The sequence below is a fragment of the Cryptomeria japonica genome, chromosome 3 (assembly GCF_030272615.1).
Source record: "Cryptomeria japonica chromosome 3, Sugi_1.0, whole genome shotgun sequence".
Lineage (NCBI taxonomy): Eukaryota > Viridiplantae > Streptophyta > Pinopsida > Cupressales > Cupressaceae > Cryptomeria > Cryptomeria japonica.
The window spans coordinates 406,122,610-406,147,396 of record NC_081407.1 but is presented as its reverse complement, the minus strand read 5'-3'; positions in this window follow the sequence as shown (position 1 = coordinate 406,147,396).

The following is a 24,787-nucleotide window of genomic DNA, read 5'->3' as shown; positions in this document are numbered from 1 at the left end:
TTCCTCAAATAGATGAATATGTTGAAATAGATGTAGAAAAAGGGAGATGGTTCTTTCAAAAGAAAAAATACCACTGTAAAATATTAGTTAATGCTACTTAGGAAAGGCAAGTCACAAGTACCTAAGAAGATACATCAAGCTCTTTTCCACAAGGACATCTAAGTTATGATTACCTTACTAAAAAAAAGTGGTGTGAAATGATGAAACAAGTTTCTCCTAGCATTGCATGTATCACTTCATTACAATAATTTGTTATGAATTGTAATATATTGAGTGGGGGAAGTTGAATAGTGATAGTTTGGACAACTAGTTGGTGAGATTCAAAACAACCCAATGTTTCTACATATCTATTCTATGCAATTGAAAAACATGTAGGTATGACCTAAGCTACAATTATAGGAGCATATGATAATGCTAGAAAATTTATGGTTTGTATCCTCAATTAGAATAATGAATGATGATTTCATTATGCTAACAAGAAGAGAGTTAAATTAAAATATTGAGCCTAGAATCCCACCTAAGGTAGAAAACCTTATTACCCAATTTGGATGGTTTTGATTCAATACCCAAGGTTTTCCTATATCAGGACTAGGGGATTTGAAAATCACCCATACAAGTTATTGACTATGTAAGTAATCACCTCATTCTCATTGAGTACGTAAATAAATGAGAGGAAATCAATAACTAGTGTGAAGAAGAGAAAAAGTGAGACATCCCTTTCCCATATGAGCTTGTGTTATTATAGTTGTCAGCCATACTCTAATAATCAAAACATCAAGAGCCTTATTGTAATAAATAAGATACACTTTTGTAGGGAAAAAATACCCTTTTGACAACAAGAACTATGCCAATGATCACTTGCATCTTAAACTGGGGTACTCTCTTTCACCCCAATCAAAATATTATTGGGAAGACTATAAATATAATTTGAAGTTGGAAAGTGAGATTGGATAAGACTAACCATTAAACAAATTAAATCCTTTAATCTAGGATGAGTTGTGAAATATATTGAGAATGATGGCTCAAATGTGTTAGATCAAGTCCAGAATTCTACATTCAAATGCAACCACATGAACCCATTAATTAGGAGGGAAAGGATGTTATTGATATTCAAGTGAGGTTTCTTTATGTGATGCAAAAAATGAAGACATGGTTAAGTCTAAAAATCACATATCACACTCCCAATAGACCATCTATAAATAAAAATATTTTGAGGAAAAACACAATAGATCTTCAACTAACCCTTTGTATCAAAATACTCCATAAGATCTAAAGCTACCATAGTTGTGGGAGGTGATGACGAATTTTCTAAGAAAGGGAAAAAACTAAAGAATTCACTTGGGTGAGGAAACCTTGAGCCTAAAAAGAAACTTGATGTAAAGAGATCACTAGAATAAGATGCAAAAGGAAAATCTCAATACATTGCCAATGCACAACAATAATCCTTCCCTTTTACTCATCCCCTCCATCATCTCCCTATTCTTCACTATCTCCTCCTCATCCACCTTCTTCTCCTATATTTACTCCTTCACCACCATCAAGTAACATAAGTGTTGATATAATCCTAGAGATTACTCTTCCTACAATTACACCTTTTTCTTACAACCCCTATTGTCAATAACCACCATCCTCAGTTTTATATATATATATATATATAAGTTGTCCTCAAAGACCTTAATTTGAAGGTCACTTGTATTTAATTTTTTAATTGTTAACACCTTCGAACGAAGGTCATATTTATCAATCATTTTATTCTTTCTTGCACCCATCCAAGCACTTTCATTCAAAGGTACCTTCAAAAGAAGGCCATTAGATGGCCTCTTCCCTGTCATGTCTCACATTTTGCTCATAATTTTCACCTTTAAATGAATCAACCAAACAACATATTTTATAGGTTTGTAGTACTCAAAGTAAGCTTTCCAATGAGTATTATATTGAATATAATTAATTTAATTACTACATTTATTTTCTATTTTCTAGTGAAGATATGATTTTCAACAATTGTGAAGGTCTTTATTTCACACACATAGAATATAGTAAAACAAATAATAATAAAATTTGAAAAATAATCGCCTTCTAGGTATTTATGTTCTCATTTCAACAAAAAAAAGGTTAATTTGTATGAATACAAAAATAAATATGTGAGACAAAAGTAATCTTTATCTTTAAAGTATAGCTAATCTCGCTTCAAAAGGATAAAAAATAAATTATGCAACAAAATAATATGAAAGAGATCCATGCCCTAGATATGCGTATTATTAATCGATGTTCAAAATTTTATAATTTATCATTCCTACAAATAAAGTTTTGTTGTAAATGTCACTTTTTTAAAATATGGCTAGCTATAAAAAACAAGTGTTTAAAAGTTACATAATAAAACTCACAATTTATTTCTCAAAATTTTAATATATATAATCTACACTCTCAAAAATCAATAGTTTATGCCATCTTCAAATTCTTAATAGTTTAGTTGCTATATGTATAAAAAAGTGAAATTTTGGTAAAAATGTTGAGTTCAATGTCCTACTTTGGTCAAAAGGTGTGACACACTATTATGTGATCACCATGACGTCTTTGAGGGTAAGAGTGATTTTGATCCCTTAATTAGATAACCTCATACCATTATCATTTTGACTTGATTTTTAATGGAATAATAATGTGGTTGAATATGAAACATTTCTTGTTGGGTTGGGAGATACCATATCTCCTCACATGTAAAATATATCAATTTATATAAAGCAATATTATGAAGCCAAATTAATGAAATATCATGAGTTAGACTTGCAGTTACTTGCATTTTTTTATTCATACAATATTGATGTTATCTCATGAAAAGATAGTCAACATGTTGACTTTATGGATAATGACACATCCTTGATGAGGATAGAAGGTGTTAGCCCTTAGTTTACTTTGATTATATATAGATTAAAGAAATTTTCTATTCATAATATTAATCTTAGCATGGTTGTTCGACTCTTGATATTGTTTATGTGTAATCTTAATGTCTCACTGTAATACCCTAAAATTGGTCATCTAAACCATGGGCCCCTAATCTCGACAACATCACCAAGGTCCTAACCAAAGGCAATTAAATTAATCTTGACACATTATTAATTCTTTAATTATCAAAAATCACATGGCAAATCAATTACTCAATATTAATTAAATATTTATTTAATTAATTGAATCATTTCCAAGAATATCATTTTGATAAATTATCCCATTTTAATTTATTAAATATCCTTGCATATTTAATTAATTAATAAATTTGCCCTTCAATCATGCAAAAAGGATTAATTTATTACAAAAGACGAATTAGTTTATTACAAAGAGTTGAATTCAAAATAAAACAAAAAAAAGAATTGAATTGAGAGAGAAATCAAACTTGAGATATTATTTCTTTTTCTAAAATTAGAACTTGAAATTAGAAAAGCAATTTAATTGAATTATTGAATTATTCTCTAAATTTGGAACTCAAAGCTTTTCAGAAAAAGAAGTTCAGTTGCATTGAAAAGACCTTTTTCTTGAATAAATCAAATATATGCATGGAATTATCTATTTTTATCATATATGCATGGAATTAATTTATTATTATTTTCCAATGCAACTTGGACTTCTAATTTGAATGCATTTCAATTAAACTATAATTGGAATCTATCTCAAGGTTAACTGAACATGATTTCTCAATTATTTTCAATTAATTTTAAATTGAGCTTTTTCTCTTGCAATTCTCTATAAATTCAATCTTCAGCTCTCATTCCAATTCACCCCAGAGATTTTTTAGAACACGCTTGGAGATTATTATCACGCTAATTTCGCTCTGGAGTCATTGAAGATTATTGTGTTTTTTAGATTATTTTCATCCATTTTACATTCATTATTGCTTGCATCCATCATTTCTTGAATTGATTATTGCTTGAATTATCCATCCATATAGCTTAATATCATATAGATTAAATTCTTCGTCTTGGTGTAGTCTAGTCACTGGCTTATAACAATCTGAGAGCAATCTTATACTCGCATCTTTTAGAAGGCAATTAGTCGCTTTGCTATGGTTTATTATTTATTGATTATTGATTCCTAACCACGCATATAATGACTTAATTGAAGTGTTGCGCTTGCAGCTACACGTTCACTTTTTCACACACACATCTCTGGTGCCCACCGTGGGGCCCGAAGACTACATTTTTTTCGGCCTCCAAGACTAACTGCTTTATTTTTTGTTATTTTCCAGGTTTCAGATTTTTTGGTTTTTCGTTCGTACATCTCGTACGACAATTTTTACAGGCTGAAACGACAAACTGCAGGTGTCGCACGAATTACAAATATCCTATCGTACGAGCAAATCCTCTATCGTACAAGTAGATCCTCTATCGTACGAGCATAAATCCTCTATCGTACGAGCAGACATCATCAACAATCTTCTTTCGTACGATACTGCATCCTATCTCATATGAGTCAAGTGCCTATCGTACGATTCTGTATTTTCTGGTTAAAAAAAGGCAAATTCCATAATTTTCTCATTTTTGATTGATTATTCTGACGACTGACCCTAACTGTTTATCTGCCTATCTCAGAATTTTTCACAACCTAACTAGTTTTTGCAGAATGCTTGTCGCACAAAGACAATATGACTACTGATTCGTTGTCTTTGCAGGTTGCCTAAGGAGAATCGACTAAACATCGTGTATTCTTTAAATTCATTTTTAGGAACCTAACTTGCTATCTGGTTAAAGAACAAATTTGTCTTTTGTGCTTTTAGAAGATTTTGAGAGGTAGGAGAGTATGCTCTTGTCTTTTTCTAGACAATCAGAAATCCAGACCCTTGAAGCTTTTTCTTTGTTTGAGATTTGTACATCTTTAGCAGGCCTGCCCTCCCGAGGGGTTGAAAAACTCTTAAAGTTGTTACGGCCGGTGTGAGGGGAAAGACCTAAGTGGGAATGGATAGACGCCAAGTACTCCAACCCACTATAAAATAAATGTGATTTGATGAAAATCAAGTCAACGACAGTGCTCGGGAATAGCTCTCCTTTGTACCTTCAGGTATATTAAACCTTGGTTTTCAAGGCTGGGAGACCTCTTAATTGAGTTTATACCTCGACGCACCGAACGGATCCCTGACTAAATCCAATTTAAAATTAGAAGCTACCTGGTTCATCTATGAAAGGGGGATAATCTTTGTGCAAGAGAAATAATAACTCTCCCAAGATACTTGTCATTTCGTGCCCCCATTAGCATTTGGAGTTGGAGAATACGGTGTTGAGAATCCATTGCGTGAGACTCAGCGGTCGTATTCTAATTAGCTATTGGGTGTGTACCTGAGTCTACAAGCAAATTTTTTCTTTCCTCACCAAATTCCTTAGGGTTTGCATGTTGTGATTGGAGTCATTATACATATTACTTGTTCTCTGTGTTTTTCATCCCTGAAACAAAAACTGAAATACCAAAACTCAATGAAGACCAGAAACAACTCAGTAGTCGAAACTCCATCCGTGTCAGAAACTAGTCTGTCCTGAGTCAAAACACCATCCATGTTAGAAACTAGTCCATCCTGAGTCGAAACTTTGTCCATGTCAGAAACTAGTCCATTTTTAAGTCAGAAATCTGTCCGAGTCAAAAACTAGTCTATCCTAGTCAAAAATCAGTCCATCTCAGAATTGGTCATACTCAGTTATCATACTCAGCAATCGGAAAAACTCAAAATTTCTAGGCTTTGTCCTGTGAACAGTCGTACGAGTCTGATAATTCATCGTCTTATATTACATCCTGTGTCGTACGAGTCATTTTATTCTGTCGTCTGGCTCTGTATCCTGTGTCGTACGAAACAGAACTGCTCTGAGTCTTTTGTCGTCCTGCACATACCCATTTGTTGTACGATATGAGGCAGCAACTCGTACAAATCAGAACTATTGTCGTCCTGTAGCTACTAAATTGTCGTCCGATCCAGAAAATCCTATCGTACGAGTCTCTGGTTTTGTCAAAATAAAACAGTCAAACTTGCCTAGAAATAGCTTATAGCAAACATAATACTGGTTATCATTTTCTTGAGCATAAACAGATCAAGACAGTGTACCTCTGCCATTTGTGTTGCACGATTTGGTTGATCACCTTTCAGCTAGTTCAATCAACTACCTATCAAATTTTAGTCACTTAGATAAAGTCTTATATAGGATAAATCATTTCTGAAACTAGACTGAATCTTACACTACGCTTAGAATCAACTTAGACAACGTCTTAGATAGGATAGATCGTTCCTGAAATCAGACTAAATCTCAGTTGTTTCTCCCAAACAATACTCTAAACAGAACAACTAGCTCTGAAATTGATCTTGACCTCTGCATCACAAAACGATTTTAGGTCACACTAATCCATAAAAATGCCTATTCAAACTAGGAGTTCTCATAAGAAACAAGCCAAAGGCAAAGAACAAACCTTCACCTATCAAGATAATTCATTCTACGTGAAGGATCCACTCACTGACATGCCGTCGTCATTAGGCGGACCAATTTTTGATGAACCAAAATCTCCCACTATACATGAGACAGAATACAATGATGGAAACAAAAACGACCGTAATATTCCTGAAAATCATAATGACTCCACATCAAGTGAGACAGATGAAGACACTAAACCTCAAGAAAAAGAAATCCTTGACTATCAAAAGGATAAAGACTTTAGAAAAATGATGAAAACTATCATGACCCGAGAGAAGGAAGACTATTTCTTAGAACTAGCAAAACAAGGTGCCAAACTTCCTATTGGATATGATGTTCAAACACTTGTTACTAAAAGGGAAGACTCACCTGGTGCAGGAGCACCTGAGCACCTGAATGCTCAAATCCTAGTAGGTATAGCATTTTGTTGCAAATTAAGCAGGTGTGTTTATTTTATGCTTCTAGTAGGTTTAATACATTTTTTTTGTGGTGTAATAAGGTTTGGAACTCATTTGTGTTTAAGAGTTTCCAAGATTTTTGTTTTTTTTCTCAGTGGGCCAAAAACTGTCAATTTTGGGTCCAAATGAGCATTTTTGAATTTTTGATGTTGTAAAGCCTTGAAAGGAATTGGAGCATGTTTATTTAGTGTTTCTAATGATTTTGAGTCATTGGTTTGAGTGCCAAGTCACCGGGAGTCAAAATGCAACTTTTTGAGCAACAAAAGTTGTCAAAAGTTGTCAAAAAGCTGTCAAAAAGTGCAAAAAAGTGACTTTTGGTGGTTTTGGTTAGTTCCAGCCTGTACCTGTCTGTACAAAGGCTTCAATAAGTTGGCACATGTATAAAAACCATGTTCCCATCATTGTATGTGTGGTTCATGTTGGAAAAATAAAAGAAATACTTGTTCGTTCTTGTATTTTGTGAGTCTTAACTAGTTTTCTGCACTTTTGAGAGTACAGTCCGTACCATGGCTTCATGAGTCCATACTACTCCTATTTTTAATTGGTGTGATCTCATTTGATGTTTGAGTAGTGGTTTGGAACAAGTTTGTTTGAAGTGCTCTTGAGAAAGGCATTGTTTTGTGGTTCCAATGGAAGATCATTCATGGTCCAACTGATTTCTTCAAAGTCTCTTCATCCATGGCTTTGAGGAAATTTGTTGGATCCTTTGTACATACTGTATCATACATCTATTTTCCTTTTCTAGCAATGCACAAGTGTTTGTAAGCCCATGGCAAGTATGTGAAGTGAACAACTTGGCTTGGGTATCCTTAAAGTTGATTGAATGGTACTTTCCTGTTCATAGCACTGTACTTTGAAATGTTGAAGAAGAATTAAGTTGGCAAGAGTTATCATTGCCTTTTACCATTCTTGTCTCTCTCATGACTTGGTTGGATGCAAGAAGCAAAGGTGTAATCAGACTGTGAAACAATGTGTCACTGTTACATTGTTAAAAAAAACCTCATTGCCAACCTCCTTAATGGACAGTATGGAATGATGAATTCCTCTTTTAGGCATCATGGGAATGTATTTACAATTGTTTTCAATGCTAAGAAGACAAGATGCACAATTTGATTTTAAAGGACCTAAATAAGGATCCTAGAAAAGTGTATTCTCTGTCATAGTCTTATAATGTTGTCATGTTTTGTGGCATCTTTTGAGTGCTCAAACTTACAAGGTTCTTGAAGAAGTTGTATGCATTGTGTTACCTTGTTATTAACACCTTTTTGTAGGCCAGGGACAGAGTGAAGAAGTAAATTAAAACAAAGAAAGAAAGTGTAAACAGTTTTAAGACTGTTAAAAGTGCAGTGATGGCGGGTGTATGAGTAACAGTCATAAGAAATCCTTTCTTATTTGCTTTGCAGGGTGTTACAACTTCTATCAAGGCATTGTTGCATCTGTATTTGATAACCTTTCATTGTATGTGGTTTACCAATGTTGAAAATGTATGAAAAACATTACAAACATTGTTGTCCCAGTCCTCTAGACTATTTTTTTCTGTGTAAGGGCAGCAGTATGGCATTTGTTTGACATAATGACAATATTCTAAGATGGATTTTGGATCCTTGGAAGTGTTTCATAGATTTCATAGCAAGTTTTGAACATTTGAATTGGGTCTATCATCATGGAGAAGATCTTCAATTTGCAAACCCTCACTAAAACCTTCAAAAACCCTTGAAAACTGCCTCTTTTGTGGGACAGTCCTCAAACAGTCCGTACAGTACTTGCCATAGCAAAAATCCTTGAGTCTTCATCATCAATAGACCACATCTCCAAGGGTTTGTCATGAAGTTTAACAGATTGAGCAAGGTGAACAATTTTCACTAGAAACTAGGGCTAATTCTAGTAGCCTTTTTGGAGCAAATTTGACAATTTCATGAAATCGGTAAGGAAGGAGAAGTAAATGATTGTTTCAAAACATCAAAACTGATCAGTTAAGACCTGAGACACCCTATTACTATCTCTACAAAATTTCATTAAGTCATTTGATCAAAATGACCATTTGAACCTAGAAGTTGCCTTGAGTAAACCAACGTTTTTTGCATCCAACTTGGATATTTTTCACTATTGAAAGGTGAAGGACAGTCATCAAACTTTGCAGACCTGTCTAGATGCTCAGTCAACACATTAATGTGATTGAAATCCTTAAAGGTACAAACAAGGTTAGGTAAACCATGGTTCTCCAACAGTTGCCCATTCCTGGAAGAGAGGAGATTCAGCCAGTTGGACAACCAAACTTGTTCATTTTTGGTGACACACAAGAGGACCTCATTTTAGACTTGAATGCTTTAGCATGGAAGGTAAGGAGGATTGATGTCCAATACAATAGGGTGCAAGCAGTGTTGAATAGAGAGGAGGAGATAGGAGAAAGGTTTAGAAGAATCCCATTTGTGCCTAGGGATTGATTTGGGAAACACATTGAGAACAAAAGCCCACCAACCTCAAAGGAGACCAACTTCTACTCTACCTCCTCATCATCACCTATACTCATGGTACACAAACAGTTACTAGCTTTGCGGATGGAGGTCACAAAACTAAAGAATAAGGACAAGTCCTCGAAACAATATTCTCTAGAAACAATACGTCCCTTTTCATTTGACAAGAATCTACACATGCCTCCATTTCCTTCACGAGTGGAAATCCCAAACTTTGACAAATATGACGGTACCTCAGATCCTCAAGATCATGTCAGGGAATTTAGTGTTGCCTATATGGAGTTCATGCACGATCAAACATACCTCAAGCATCTCTTCCCAAGGAGTTTAGGGGGTCAAGCAATGGAATGGTTGTCAAGTCTACCCAAAGGAATAGAAACATTCAAAGAACTAATCCAACTATTTTTACAACAATACTCATACAACATTCGACATCTTGTAACTATGATCGATCTTTGTAATACTCAACAGAAAACAAGAGAACATCTTCTTACTTTTCTCTAAAGCTGGAGAAAGATGTTCTCTAGGTACCCATGACCTATTCCAGACTCTGAGAAAATGGATATATTTGTCAATAACTTGCACTAATACATTTAGCCTAAAATTCCGACGGAGGCTTCCGACGAAGAAGGTATATTGTGATCAAACTTGATTTTTTTTTGAAAAAATGCCCACTTTCATCGGAATTCCGACGATAATTCAACATTTGGTTTCGACATAGAAGGAATTGGCAATGACATTAGGGTTTTTTTAGAAAAAGTTCCCGCGTTCGTCAAAATTCCGACAACTGCATGAATTACTTTAAAAAAAAAGAAAAGACCAAGTCATTTCATAAATCCCGCCTCTCATTCATCCTGCCTCTGTAGCAAACCTGTGGGTTTAATCGTGGCGGGGAAGATCATTGGTCACTTCCCAAGGAACTACCCCAAGTAGAGCTAGAACTAAGATTGCTGGAAGCTCTGGAGATTTACCACCCTGTCAAATTACAAGGTTGCCCTCATTTCAATCCCTTCCATTATTTTATTCACGTGAATCATATTGTTCCCCTTTTTTGAGTTTTGTATGAAAATAGTGATCATAAACTGAAAAATATCGGCATGGCATGGATGGTGTGTCATTGTGATGCACAGTTTATCTGCTAATTTTGTATGCACTTATTTGGTTTTGCTTGGTGAGGCCAACTTTAATGCAATAAAAACAATGGGATGCATATGGGACAACTCACTACTTAAAATTTAAATCAGAATACTTCCACAGCCAAGGGTTTAAACTTTAAACCTATACATATACTATTGCTGTCCATAACTGAGAAATAACTACGAAAACCTAGATGAGCTGTTGTTTCTCAATTTATATGGATATATATGTGTTTGTGTTTCCTACTGGTTCTTAGATGTTCTCTAAAGAACGGTCATATCTTCATTAGTTTACTAATTTGAAAGAAATTAGGAAAGGTCTAGTACCAGCTTGTAGAGTCACTATAAAAGTTTTAAAAGAAGATTGTGATTTACCTTCCTCTAAATGTGTTACTAGTATAGGGAGATCCTTTATCCTCTACTTCCTTGATCTTCTTGAGACCTATTCATTCTTATAGTATGTAGTTTAGTTAATTCATATATCATACTAAAAACCCCATCTTCATTATTTTCATCATTGATCTTTGAGAACAGATTCAAAAAAGTCATATTGTTTATAGAGATATATGTCTTCTTCTACTACACCCCTCCATGATATTGCATTAGTCATGTAGACTAATTTAACAATTGTGTTCTTACAAGAGCAATTTGAAGTGATGTGGCAAAGCTTGTTGCAAATATAGTAGATGATAGTTTTGGATCGAGGCTTGGGATACTTGCACTTGCAAAGGTAAGTGTGTTCGGAGCATGAAAATGATGATGATTAAAGGATCACTTACAAAAAAATGAGTTTGTATTTTTTGTGAGAGTAATGCTTGTGAGTAAAGGGCTAGCAACCAAAGGGGCCAGTTTAAGGAAAGTAAGGATCACGAGACTTGTTTTATTGCTTAGTAAAATTTTGAATATATTTGTTCTGATTGATGAAATGAATTATTTCAATTTGATCCATATCAATGAGATGAATCAAAGAACAAGTAGCAATAATTGTTGGTGTAATAGGGATATTACCTAGCTACTTCCACTATTAGGTCATTTTTATGCCTTATCATTTAAGTTTACTTAAGGTATACATAGGATACTTATCACTTTATGTATCATATCATAAGATTAAGATACTTTCATAATCTTATGATATCCTACATGTCTCATCTTGACCTATATAATCAAGGGGTTCTATTTATAATCTCATTCATTCATATTGTAAACTTTCATTCATTGATAGGAATATAGTTTATTCGTGTCATATTGATCTTCTCATTTTGTTGTGCTTTCCATTAGACCTCTAGATCTTGGGTGGCTATCTCCATAGTCAAATCTTAAAATATTTACCTTTCTAGATTCTATAAAAGAAATGGTTTTATCAAGAATATCATATGGAATAGCTTCTAAATATTTGCATTTGATAACAATATTGTTAGAGCATTTTGCTTTATAGGAAAATAATCTAAACTAGACTTTTTATTTCAAGCTAAGACAAAACAAAGTAAGGTAGTACAATAATCACTTTCTCTAAATTGAGATTTTTTGGCAAAATTTTCCAAAAAAATCTCTAAATTAGTCCCATAAACATACTTTCTCACTATCTTCCCCTCCATATAACCCCTTGGATCAAATAAGGGTATAATTCTGAATGCTCTCAAGTTATACATAGTAATATCTTTGTCACATTGTTTTAAGTTTCATATCTTATGGCAGTGGTTACTCTTGTCATATGATTGCTATTGTGTAGATGGGTCCTTGAGCCCTGGTTTAATCCCATTTTTTTATCTATATCAAAGATATTCTTGGCATCCTCACTCAATGGTGATCAAGCTCTCCCTACCCAGATTAACCTATCTCTAAATTTGGAAAATGGGTGCAGAAGTTTGAGTATGAATACTCTTCGGTTATTTGTCATGCTTGTAAGGAGAAAAATAAGGATGAATCTTTCCCTATTTCCCAGGAGATTCAAAATATTGATTCTAATCAAGGGAGTTCCCCTTTGGATTGTTCAAGGATATATAATGCTTTGGGTTCTAATGATGGATGTGCCAATGATATTATGTCCCTTCATTGTCTCAAGAAAATAGGATTTGGAGAGAAGGGTCCTTCCTTTGTGCTCAATCAAAGAGCTTTGGATCAATTTTTTAAACCACCCTGATTTTAGGATGGTTCATTTTTGCTTTAGTTATTTCGCCTCTTGTTGTTTTGTTGTTTTGGAGTTGTTTTGTTTTGTTGTTTTATTGGGATTAATGCTTCATCTTTCTCTTTGCACAAGGGATCAGGGCCCTTTTAAAATCCCTTCTTATCTAATTAAAAACATTCAATGATGATGGATCATTATAGTCCCCCCTCTATGCTTGGATTTAAAATTTGAATGAACTCTAAATACTTGTTTAATTCTAATAGAATATGACATTAGGGTACCTAGGTAGCATAAGAGGTTGTTCATTAAATTCTTCCACCTTAATGATAGTTAATGTTAAGGATTGAATGAAACAAACTCTTGTTCATGGATCACCTTCTTAGCCTCCTATGGAAGTCATTCTTTGTGTGGTCTACCATGACCATAATCAGTGTCTTAATAAATGTATTAGATACTCTCTATTATCAATAAGAGAGTTATCATAATATAGTCGTGGCAAGTGGTTACAAATAAGATTAGTGGGTCCATAGTTCCCACTTGGTTTGTACTTAGAAACATTATCATTTCTTAGTTGTATGGAAACTACAAATTCATGCATCTAGCCAACAATACACAGTAGCTATTATATGATTCCACTAATGAGAAAAGCCTAGTCAATCTTATAGTTTGTGGAATTAGTCATGTCCCTCATATAGAATATCTATATATGGAGTATTCTTGCCTATAGATTACCTATTATTTTTCTTAATAATGTGATTATTTCACATACATCATAAAAGTGCCCTTCTAATATGTTTGTGCATCAATCTTGAAACCATATTTTTATTAACCAACCAATGATAAGAATTATCTTAAACATGCCTCTATATTTGAATCCCACTAGCTTTGATAATCAACCATAATAACCTTAACAATGCATCGACGACGACAATGCCTAATAAATCATCAATTGTCTTAGGTGAATCTAGCCAAAGCCAACCCATCAAATCCACTAATCTCCCTTGCATCCCAATCATAAAATTTTATGGTTGTTGGAACAAGCTTGGGAGATATAGTTCTTCCTTTGCAAATCAACATACCCTATTTTGGTTTCCCAAATATTTACTAAATAACTTTGAAGATAAATTGGGAAGAGAATCCATCATATAGATATTTCTTTTCAACAGCCTTAGAGGACATTGTTTTGTCTATCATTTATTATAATAGCTAATACCCAATTTTTTTATAAGATAACAAGCAAAACCTCCTCTTCACAAACTATGTTTTCCTTAATAATCCAAGAATGAAAAAAGGAACCCACATAAAAATTACTTACTCCCTACCGTGAAGGCAAAAGAACATCCAATTTAAAGATAGATGTACCAAAAGGAAAGAAATATCACCTCAAAATCTGTCTTGAACTTATACATTGAATCTATACACACGAGAATCCCCTTAATAACTCTCTCACAACTTTCAATGCTAGAAGAATGAGTGTTTTCACAAGACTTTCATACTATGATATTTATATCAAGATTTACTTGCATAGTTTTAGAGTCAAGCTGACCCATTCTCATGAGTAGTTTACATGAACCCGTCATAAGAATGGATCACTTAGTACTCATTTCATCAAAGTGATGCTCATAGTGGTGAAGCATTAAAGATTCCTAGGAGGTCACCCATACTAATACTACTCTAAATCAAGCACATTTAACCATGTAGATTGTCCCAAGATCAAACCCATTCAACTTGCCACCCCATTTGCAAAGCCTTCATCAAGTGGTGTGCCTTATAAACCATTCATTATAGAGCAACTTTAGCTTATCCATTGACAAGTGGGAGGTGTTGATGTGTTTTTTATGCACATGCAAATGTAGAATAAAATACCCAAAAGTATCTTATCCTCTCTTGAACAAAGTTACTCAAATGCTGGAGATTTGCTTAAGGATCACTTGAGACAACTCCAAGGTTCTGGTATGTCGGGTCACGACGTGTGGATAAACATAGTTGGTTGATGTGATTGTTGTTATCACAAGGGGACTTATGTTGAATTGTTGAATGCTTGAATAGCTGGAACTTGATCATCTGATATTTCAATCTCACGATGCTTTTTGTCCTAAACTAACTTGAATTGAAAAAAGGGCAAAAGGTGAAGTGTTAATAAAATCTATTCTAAGGCCTAGACTGTAAGAAGATGGATGAATGATTAGATGGAATCCTATTGAGCGAGGTCTCAACATAGGGTTATATGAGATAGGGGTAAGTTCAATAGTGATTTCTCCTACAGTCTGTGCGAAAATGAGAGCTTGACAGCATTCTTTCGCTTTTAGCTAGCTAAATTTTTCAAGAATTTTATCTATAGATTTAATATTTCTTTTCTTGCATGAATCTATTAATTTTGAGATAACAGATCTTTCCTTCATGAATTGATCCTACTTTATCCCTTTAACCCTGATTAATTTATTTAGAGTGTTTAGTTCCATTTTAATCCTTTCTTTTACAATTAAATATTATTAAAAAATTGTATTATTGTTCCAAATTTTGTGGATATTTAGGAGACACAAATAAAATATAAATGTAATCATTCCATATTTTTGTAGGAGATATTGGAATGAGACTAATAGGAAGAGTAGTAAACATGAGTCACAATGAGCACTTTAGAATAAATCTAAACATTATAAGGAAGAGTAGCTTGGAAAAATAGAAGCGTAATTTATTTTCCAATATGCAAGATTATTACTTGGGAAAGAATCTTGAAAGAGGATTGAAAAGATTCCTTGAGCTAACATTGTCTCACTTATCCAAAATTATGAGGAAGGATTCATTAATGAAATGGTCATTAACAAGATGGAGAGAATAATAATTAGGAAGAGATAGATTTCACATGCTACTAGGTGACTAGATTGGAGAGAAACTAGATGCAAATCATTTAGCTTGGCCATGACACAAAGTCTTAGAATAGATGCCAACCTTGGTGAATGGAATGAAAATCCAAAACAATTAATGAGTGGTGAGACAAGTAGAGGCATCTATAAATTTTGTTTTGAATAAAATAAAGAAAAAATGGGACTAAAACCAAGGGAATGCACATGGAAAGGATATGCTGAAAATCAAAATAAATAGTTTGAAGATAATATTAGTTACCTAAAGGATATTCCACTTGATTATTTGGTATATCATAACTATTTTGACAAATTTTGAAACCATTAGAGGTACCTTTTACTTCTGTAGATGAGGCATTCATTCATGTTGAAGTTGTGATAGCTTATTTGCCTCTTTATAGACAACAAATTATCCATACGAATTATCATATATACTTGTAACCTCCATCCCAAACCACCTATTTCACTCTTCTTCCTTTGTGTACCTCTTTTATTCTTCCATTACCTCTTCGCTTACCTAAATTCAATCCAAAACATAGTGTATATAGCATAAAAAAAAATCCATATTTGATTAATATTATCCACAACATATCGAAAAGACATATACCACAATTACTATGTCATCAACCAAAAATAATTTACTTACATATTCAAAGAGTTCAATAATGGAGAAAAATCCATGCGGTGCTCTACACATGTCCTTGAAGGTTCAAGAAATACTTATCCTCTATTGGTCCAAACTTTAAATCACTTTCCATGCATGAAAATAATTGCAACCATACACAATTTCCCACCCAATAGATTCTCTCAAACTAGTTTACTATCTTAACATAGGGTCAAGGAAAAGCAGGCCAAAATAGGAATCCAAGTGTCTTAAAAGCCTTCAAGACCATAGTGGTGAGGATTGAATTTCTTTCTTTAGTGGTATCTTTCTGTAGATTAATTAGTTGAAGATTCTATTAGGACCTTTTCCTAATTAAAAATATATATAAAGATTACATCCCTAAATATTGCATTCATAATAGAATAAATTTCTGCAATATTGAGACTATATTCATAATAGATTTATAGTGATGAATAAAGAAATATTTAAGATTATCAAAAAATTGATGTTTTCTTTCTCCCAACCGTCATTGGATATTGGGTGATCTTTGAGGCATTATGTCAAATAGTTCATGTGCCTTATCTAAGCTTACATATTTTGCATGCATGTGTACCTAGGCAGTTACAGTACAACATCTATACTCACTAATCACATTTGGTTAGAAGTTTCTAAATCCATTTCAAACACATCTTGTGCATATCCTGCAATCATAGCATTCCATTAGATCGTGTTTCTTTGATGCATCTCACTAAACAGTTCATGCGCTTTCATGTCTATACTTCCACATTTTCCAAACATGTCAAACAGAGCATTTCCAACCGTAAGCATCTGATATTAATTGCCCTTACCTTCTGCTTTGATGGAAGCCCATACTCTGTTCCAAAGCTCCCATTTTGGCATAGGTAGAGAGTACGTTGGCAAATAAAACTGATCGAAATGGAAATCTATTTGTTGCATTGACTGCATTGTGAGGACACTTATGTATTTCATCGACAGCATAAAGCAAGAAAGGACATGAGAATATCTCCTCGGGGAGGTATTCTATGACAGCTGCGAGGTAGATGAGAGTTTCTTATGCCATTTGCTTTGTTCTATGCAGTCAAATGCAAGAACACTGTTTGAATTCAAATGCTAACAGTGATTGTCTTTTTAACGGAAATAGACAGGAAGGGACGTCAAGGGAAGGAATGGGCCCACAACACACCTAAGCAGTCAAATCTTAGTGTGTGTTTTTTAAGGCTTCCCCCTTAAGACATCATAATTGATTGGCTCTTCACTCCTAAGACCTTCAAAAGTCTTTAATGGCTTCATTGAGTCCTTTTGTCTTCCAAATTCACCTACACCAACTTGAATTCTCCTTCAATGCTTGATTGCCTGTTCACTTGGAATTGAATTGATTTTATAACTAAGAGCTCACTTGAATTGTAGGTAGACCCCTTCAAATGATAGAGTAGGCTTCCTTTTATACCTTATATATGTCTTGAAAGCATTTTATCCCGATGGCTTTAAATTAAAGTACTTTCTCTTCTATCTGGTATTGGTGGAGCAGATCCTTTTATGATATGTAAGTTGAGAATATTTTATGAAAGGTCCCTAAATGAATACACTTTAAACTGATTTTAATATACCTCGAAGTGTGCAATATGGAAGGTTTGTATTCTTAATCTCCTACCCATTGCTTAATTTAAAAGATGATATCTTTATTAAATATCTTTATTAACTTGATTTCTCCTTCAATTCTTGATGAATGCTTGATTGCATGTTCACTTGGAATTGAATTGATTTTATAATTAAGAGATCACTTGAATTATAGATAAATCCCTTCAAATGACAGGGTAGGCTTCCTTTTATACCTAATATATGTCTTGAAAGCATTTTATTGTGATGGCTTTAAATTAAAGTACTTTCTCTTCTATCTGGTATTGGTGGAGCAGAGGTTGAATTGCATCGTCCTAGGATACATATTTCCACATATACAACACAAGTTAAATGTATCCCAGGTCGATGCAAAGCAACCTCTGCTCCAGAGATCACCAAAAATAGAGAAAGAACTTTAATTTAATGCCATCAGGATAAAAGTCTTTAATCAAGACAGATAAAATTTGAGTTTGATTGTCATCATTTACTTTGCCAAATTCTTCACACGTAACTCCTGAATCAATTTCCTACTCACAAGAATTTTATTATGTCTCAAATATAGGGAAACAGAAGGCTTCAAATAGAAAACTTGAACATGCAACTAAATCCATTGACTAACCAGAAGAACACAATTAAGAAATGGTTTGATCATCTGAGAGATGTTGTAGACTTGCAACTCACCAGCTAAGTTTTTGCGGGTAAGAATTTTTTTGTTTTGGTTATGGTTGTGGTGTTTATAGGGAGACATTTACAAATTTATATCTATTTTCACTATTTAATGGTTTATGGGTTTGTAATGGTAATTTAATGTTCTTTCATATTTTTGTATATATTCTTTATAATAGCCTATTATATTGATTTGTTCTATTATGCATAATGGTGTGGGTCAGACGGCTTTGCCGTCGGTGCATGAAAGCATTGAACGAGCTCTACTTTAAAAAATTACATGAAACATTTTTAATTTATTTGATTCAGTGTTATTTGCAAAAAATGATTATCAATGATGTTTCCTTTCTCCAATAATTGTCTAGGATCTTTCCATCAGATAATATGTAACATCGAATGACTAAATATTTTCATTACAAATGCTTATTTTATTTAATTATTATCTAAGTGTGAATTAAAATTTATATCTGTACGGAAGTAGAACATACAAGTTGAAGAGTCATGTGCAAGCAAATTTCCTAAAAGAAAGCAAGCAAGCATTATCTTGAATGACATGGAAACAAGCTCATCAGCTGCCTAGAAGAGAGCAATTGGAGAATGGCAGAGGAAAGTGTTTAAGGGTGATAAATAGATAGATAGTATGCAATACAAACAAACAATGTCTGGAGTGTCTGATGTGACGTCTCTAATTTATGTCCAGAGGGACTCATTGGTTTTGGAGTTCCTGCGAAACCTATTGGGCCACGCTTGGAGGAAATCAATGTGTTCATGCAAGGAGCACCTTTTTTCTATTATGAGAATGATACTTTTGCACCAAGGGATATTTGGAAGTCAATATCAAAAAATTTCTATAGTGTGGAACAAGAATTGGCGGACTCGAAGTATAATTGTCAGCTTTCAGAAGACCAAGAGGTTATGTACACAATCTCCCAATAGAAGAGCAATTTCAAGAATTACCTCTCCTCCCCATGACTATTCAGGAAGCACTTCCTCAAACAGAGGACTATTGGCCTCCATGGGATCAAAGAAAAAAATTAAAGCATAGACTCTAGATGATGTGGTGGTGTCCTTCGTGAAGAACTCTACACTATAATTGAAAATTCACGAGGGAAACTGCAAGATAGTGAAGAGAAATACAATCTTGAAAAGTGGGAAGAATGGATCTTGGTTTGGGTGGGGCCAAGTCAGGTGGCTCCTCTAGAGGTTGACGAGATAGAAATCATATTAGGATTTGAAAAAGATCACACTCGTGGAACTTCATGTGCGAGTGATCGATTGCGGTGTTTAGGTAATGCATTCCAAATAGATACAGTTGCATTCCAAATGGGTAATGTCTTGATTAAAGACTTTTATCCTGATGGCATGCAACTGTATCTATTTGAATGCATTACCCAAACACCACAATCGATCACTCGCACACGAAGTTCCACGAGTGTGATCTTTTTCAAATCCTAAAATGATTTCTATCTCGTCAACCTCTAGAGGAGCCACCTGACTTGGCCCCACCCAAACCAAGATCCATTCTTCCCACTTTTCAAGATTGTATTTCTCTTCACTATCTTGCAGTTTCCCTTGTGAATTTTCAATTATAGTGTAGAGTTCTTCACAAAGGACACCACCACATCATCTAGAGTCTATGCTTTAATTTTTTTCTTTGATCTCATGGAGGCCAATAGTCCTTTGTTTGAGGAAGTGCTTCCTGAATAGTCATGGGGGGGAGAGGTAATTCTTGAAATCGCTCTTCTATTGGGAGATTGTGTACATAACCTCTTGGTCTTCTGAAAGCTGACAATTATACTTCGAGTCCACCAACTCTTGTTCCACACTATAGAAATTTTTTGATATTGACTTCCAAATATCCCTCGGTGCAAAAGTATCATTCTCATAATAGAAAAAAGGTGCTCCTTGCATGAACACATTGATTTCCTCCAAGCGTGGCCCAATAGGTTTCGCAGGAACTCCAAAACCAATTAGTCCCTCTGGACATAAATTAGAGACGTCACATCAGACACTCCAGACATTGTTTGTTTGTATTGCATACTATCTATCTATTTATCACCCTTAAACACTTTCCTCTGCCATTCTCCAATTGTTCTCTTCTAGGCAGCTGATGAGCTTGTTTCCATGTCATTCAAGATAATGCATGCTTGCTTTCTTTTAGGAAATTTGCTTGCAAGAGACTCTTCAACTTGTATGTTCTGCTTCCGTACAGATATAAATTTTAATTCACGCTTAGATAATAATTAAATTAAATACGCATTTGTAAAGAAAAAATTTAGTCATTCGATGTTACATATTATTTGACGGAAAGATCCTAGACAATTCTTGGAGAAAGGAAACACCATTGATAATCATTTTTTGCAAATAACATTGAATCAAATAAATTAAAATGTTTAATGCATTTTTTTAAAATAGAACTCGTTCAATGCTTTCATGCACCGACGGCAAAGCCGTTTGACCCACATCATCTCTCACCGTCGGAATTCCGACGACAACTAATGAAACCCCCCGACAAGGATGTTGTGCATCCGACAACACTCCTCTATCGGAATTTTATACTTTGGAGTCGAAATTCCGACGATAGCTCGAGATCGCGACGGTATTCTTTTGGGGAATGAGCATCCATGGTGGCCGTCGGAAAGGTTGGAGGTGATGTCGGAATTGCGACGACCACAAGGATAGTCGGAACTTCCGACACAGAGTTTTTGACGGCTTTTTTTGTCGATAATGCGACGAAATGTGGTCGAAATTCTGACGATTTGCCGTCAAAATCTTGACCCAAATTTACTAGTGTTGGTCCCCAAACTGAAATATAGCGTACAAATGCAAGTACACCCATCATTTAACAAAAAGGTAGATAATGCCATTCGAATGGAAGATGTGCTCATAAAGAAGGGAGATATCACACCTTGGAAAGAAACACAAACAGGATCTAGCTCTAAAGAGAAGAACAAGTATTGGAAATTTGCCAAAGACAACAACAAGAATGTTGTTAATGATGGAGTAATAGACACTGTCAAGACCAACTCAAAATCCACAATATTCAATTTGGCTAGTGGCACACAAGCACTTAAAGCTACTGAGACTGCCGTAGAGAATCCACCAAAGAAAACAAAGGAATGGTTCAAAGAAAAGCCTTGGCTTTCCAAACCCAAGTGTGATTTTACTCCTCTTGAAGAATCATATGAATCCGCTTTCAAAACTCTATTGGCAAACAACTTGATAACACTACCAAATAACTCCAGACCATATGATCTAGATGTCAAACCAAGATGGTGGAGAGAAAATGAATACTGTGACTTCCATCGGAATAAGGGTCATAACATAAACAATTGCATGAAGCTAAAACATGAGATTCAGGATCTCATAGATGCTGGTAAAGTTGTTGTTGGGAATCACCCAACCAATGCTAATCATAAAGCATTTAAAGACCCTTTGCCTACTTACGAACAAGGTGATTCCTCAAAGACCAAAGGAGGTGCCAAGGTAAATTATACTTATGCCAGCCAGGACAACGTTATCAACATAATTGAACCTTCACACTCGGAATATTGCAATGAAATTATAGTTCAAGATAAACCAAATGAATCACGATATGCAAGAGCTCTGACCCGATCTCAAAAGAAAGTTACCCTCCAAGGAGATAGTTCTTCCAACCTGGCTCAAGAAACATCAAATCCAACAACCTTGCCAAACAAACAAAAGGAATCAACCTTGGACAAATTTAAAAGGTTAACCTCATCATCATCCTCTGGATACGGTGTGGTTGAACAATTAAAAAGGACAAATGCTCAAATTTCAATATTTGAATTGCTACAACTCTCATCTGCTCACAAGGAAATCCTAGACAAAGCATTGCTCACTACCAATGTTCCAAAAGATTTAGACATTGATCGGTTTCAGTCTATGGTGGGTCATCTGACTTCACCTCACTATTTGACCTTCTCTGAAGAAGATGAAAATTCATCAAATCATCCACATAACCAGCCATTACATATTGAGGCCATGATCCACAAACACAGAGTTAAACGTGTTTTGATAGATGGAGGCATGGGGTTGAATATTTGTACTTATCATCTACTTACACAACTAGGATTCTCTGAAAATGTTATTGATCCCAGCAAGAAAATAACAATAAAAGCCTATGATGAGGAAGAAAGGACCTCCAAAGGTCTAGTATCATTACCAATCAGAGTGGGACCGGTAGAGAGAGATGTCCTTTTCCAAGTTATCAATATTCCTTTGTCATACAATATTTTACTGGGCAGGCCGTGGATTCATGAAATGAAGGCAGTACCGTCAATGTATCACCAATGCTTAAAGTTTCCTTATAACGGGGCTGAAGTCAGTATTCCTACTGATACAAATGTTGTCTGTAATGCATTGACAAAAGGTGCAGATACTTTTGTGCCTCATAATAGGGCAGCCTCTCCAAATGAAGATCCAGAAGCGTTGATGAAAGACTTAGAAAAGAGATTGAAGATTACAAATACCGGCATGGATGGCTACCAGATAGAACCGGTACTATCATTAGTTTCTCTCCCTCCATCACCAAAACAGTTGGGCAAACCATCAGAGGCTATGAGAACACAAACTTCAACTTCGAATACTATATACGATGGTCTCTTTATACAGTCTTCTACCTCCTTGGCGGATGAAATAGAAGAGGATGTTGTGCTTAATTGGCTCTTTAAGGAAGATAGTCCAAATGAGGAGGTACGACATTGTGAGATTTCCTCAAACCAATATGGTCGCGGTTACAAAATGATTCAGCACATGGGGTACTCAGGTACTGGTCCTTTGGGCAAACAAAAAGAAGGTATTACTGAACCAATTCAACTACAAACCAAATCCACACATGATAAGGCTGGACTGGGAGACAACCCGAAAAAGACATCAAAACAAAAACATGTTTCTAAGTCCAAGTGCTTGAAAAAGATATCGCCTTTAACATTACATGAAGCAGACACTAAACAAACAAAAGTAGAGTGTAGAAAAGAGAAAGAGGAATCAACAATCAAGAAAGAAGAAATAGTCAGTGCTCAAGCTCCGGCGGTATCAGCTACGATAATACAAGAAGTTGAGGTTCCTGAGGATATAAGAGATGAAATGGTAAGAATCAGAGAATTGTTTGCACCATTAAAAATTCCAGTCACATATACTGGCAGGCAACAAATAGATGATTCAAAGACTGATTCAAACGAGTATGAATGGGGTCTTGACTATCTTTCAGACACATCCATTACAGAAACTCCAGAAGAATCTAGTGGTGTCATAGATGATACTCAAGAGCTGATGCGCATAAAACTAGAGAAGAAATTACAAGAAATTAGACAAAAGAGGCAAGCAAATTATGAACAAGGATTGAAAGAAGGAAGAATACCAGAAAGCTTCTCATCTATGTGCTCTTATCCTAAAATAGAACAAATCAATTATAGTACTACACAGGAAGAGTTGGAAGCTATAGAACAAGAACCAGTCATCAGTCCAGAAGAAGTTGAATGGAGTAGACGGCAAAAAATCACAGAAACAATGAGATCATTTCAACAGGTGTGTCAGATACAAATGACAAATGAACCACAACACGAAGGAACTTGTAGCATTAAAGATGTTGGTATTGATACCATACATATGCTTACTAAATCACTTGAAAGAGACTTGGAAACTTTATCCGATGACTATGATGACAGTCTTGTTCATGATGATACCCACTCAGCCTCAAATTCTGAATCATCTGATACAAACAATGAAAAGTTGCCTACTAGTCTTATTGTTGTTAAACCACGATATGATGTCCAGTCCGACGTAGTAAACGATGTTACAAGTATGTCTATTGGATTAGATCGATTAAATATTAACGTGAACTTTAATAATCATGATCTGACTCTTCCTGGTCTCGAGACACTTAAGCAAGGTATCATTCTGGAACTCGACTTTTCGATTCGTAGCTGTGATAACAATACCGTGAACGCTCTTGAACCTATCCAAAATTTGTCCTTAGTACATCCCGAATTGATTGACTATACTTTACAGAATCAACCCATGGATATACCTACTTTTGGCAATGACTATACATTATCCTATTATCTCAATGCAGTCAAACATATAAACTCTTCCACCAGTGAACAGAGTGAAAATATGACTGAAGCAGATATCAAGTATCTTAGTCGCAAAAATAAGAAAAATAAAAATAAAAGATCTGATGGCGAAAACCATATTGCGGCAGTGTCAGAATCTAAAAAAGAGAAAATAAAGGACGTACCTAAAGGTGAAAACCTCTTTGAGGCGCCTGAAGGTGAGATACTTGGTATACTGCCCAGTCATTTTTAGGAGCGGTCTTCCATATTGATCGAGCCAACTCAACCAGTGAATATCGGAAATCAAGAGACAC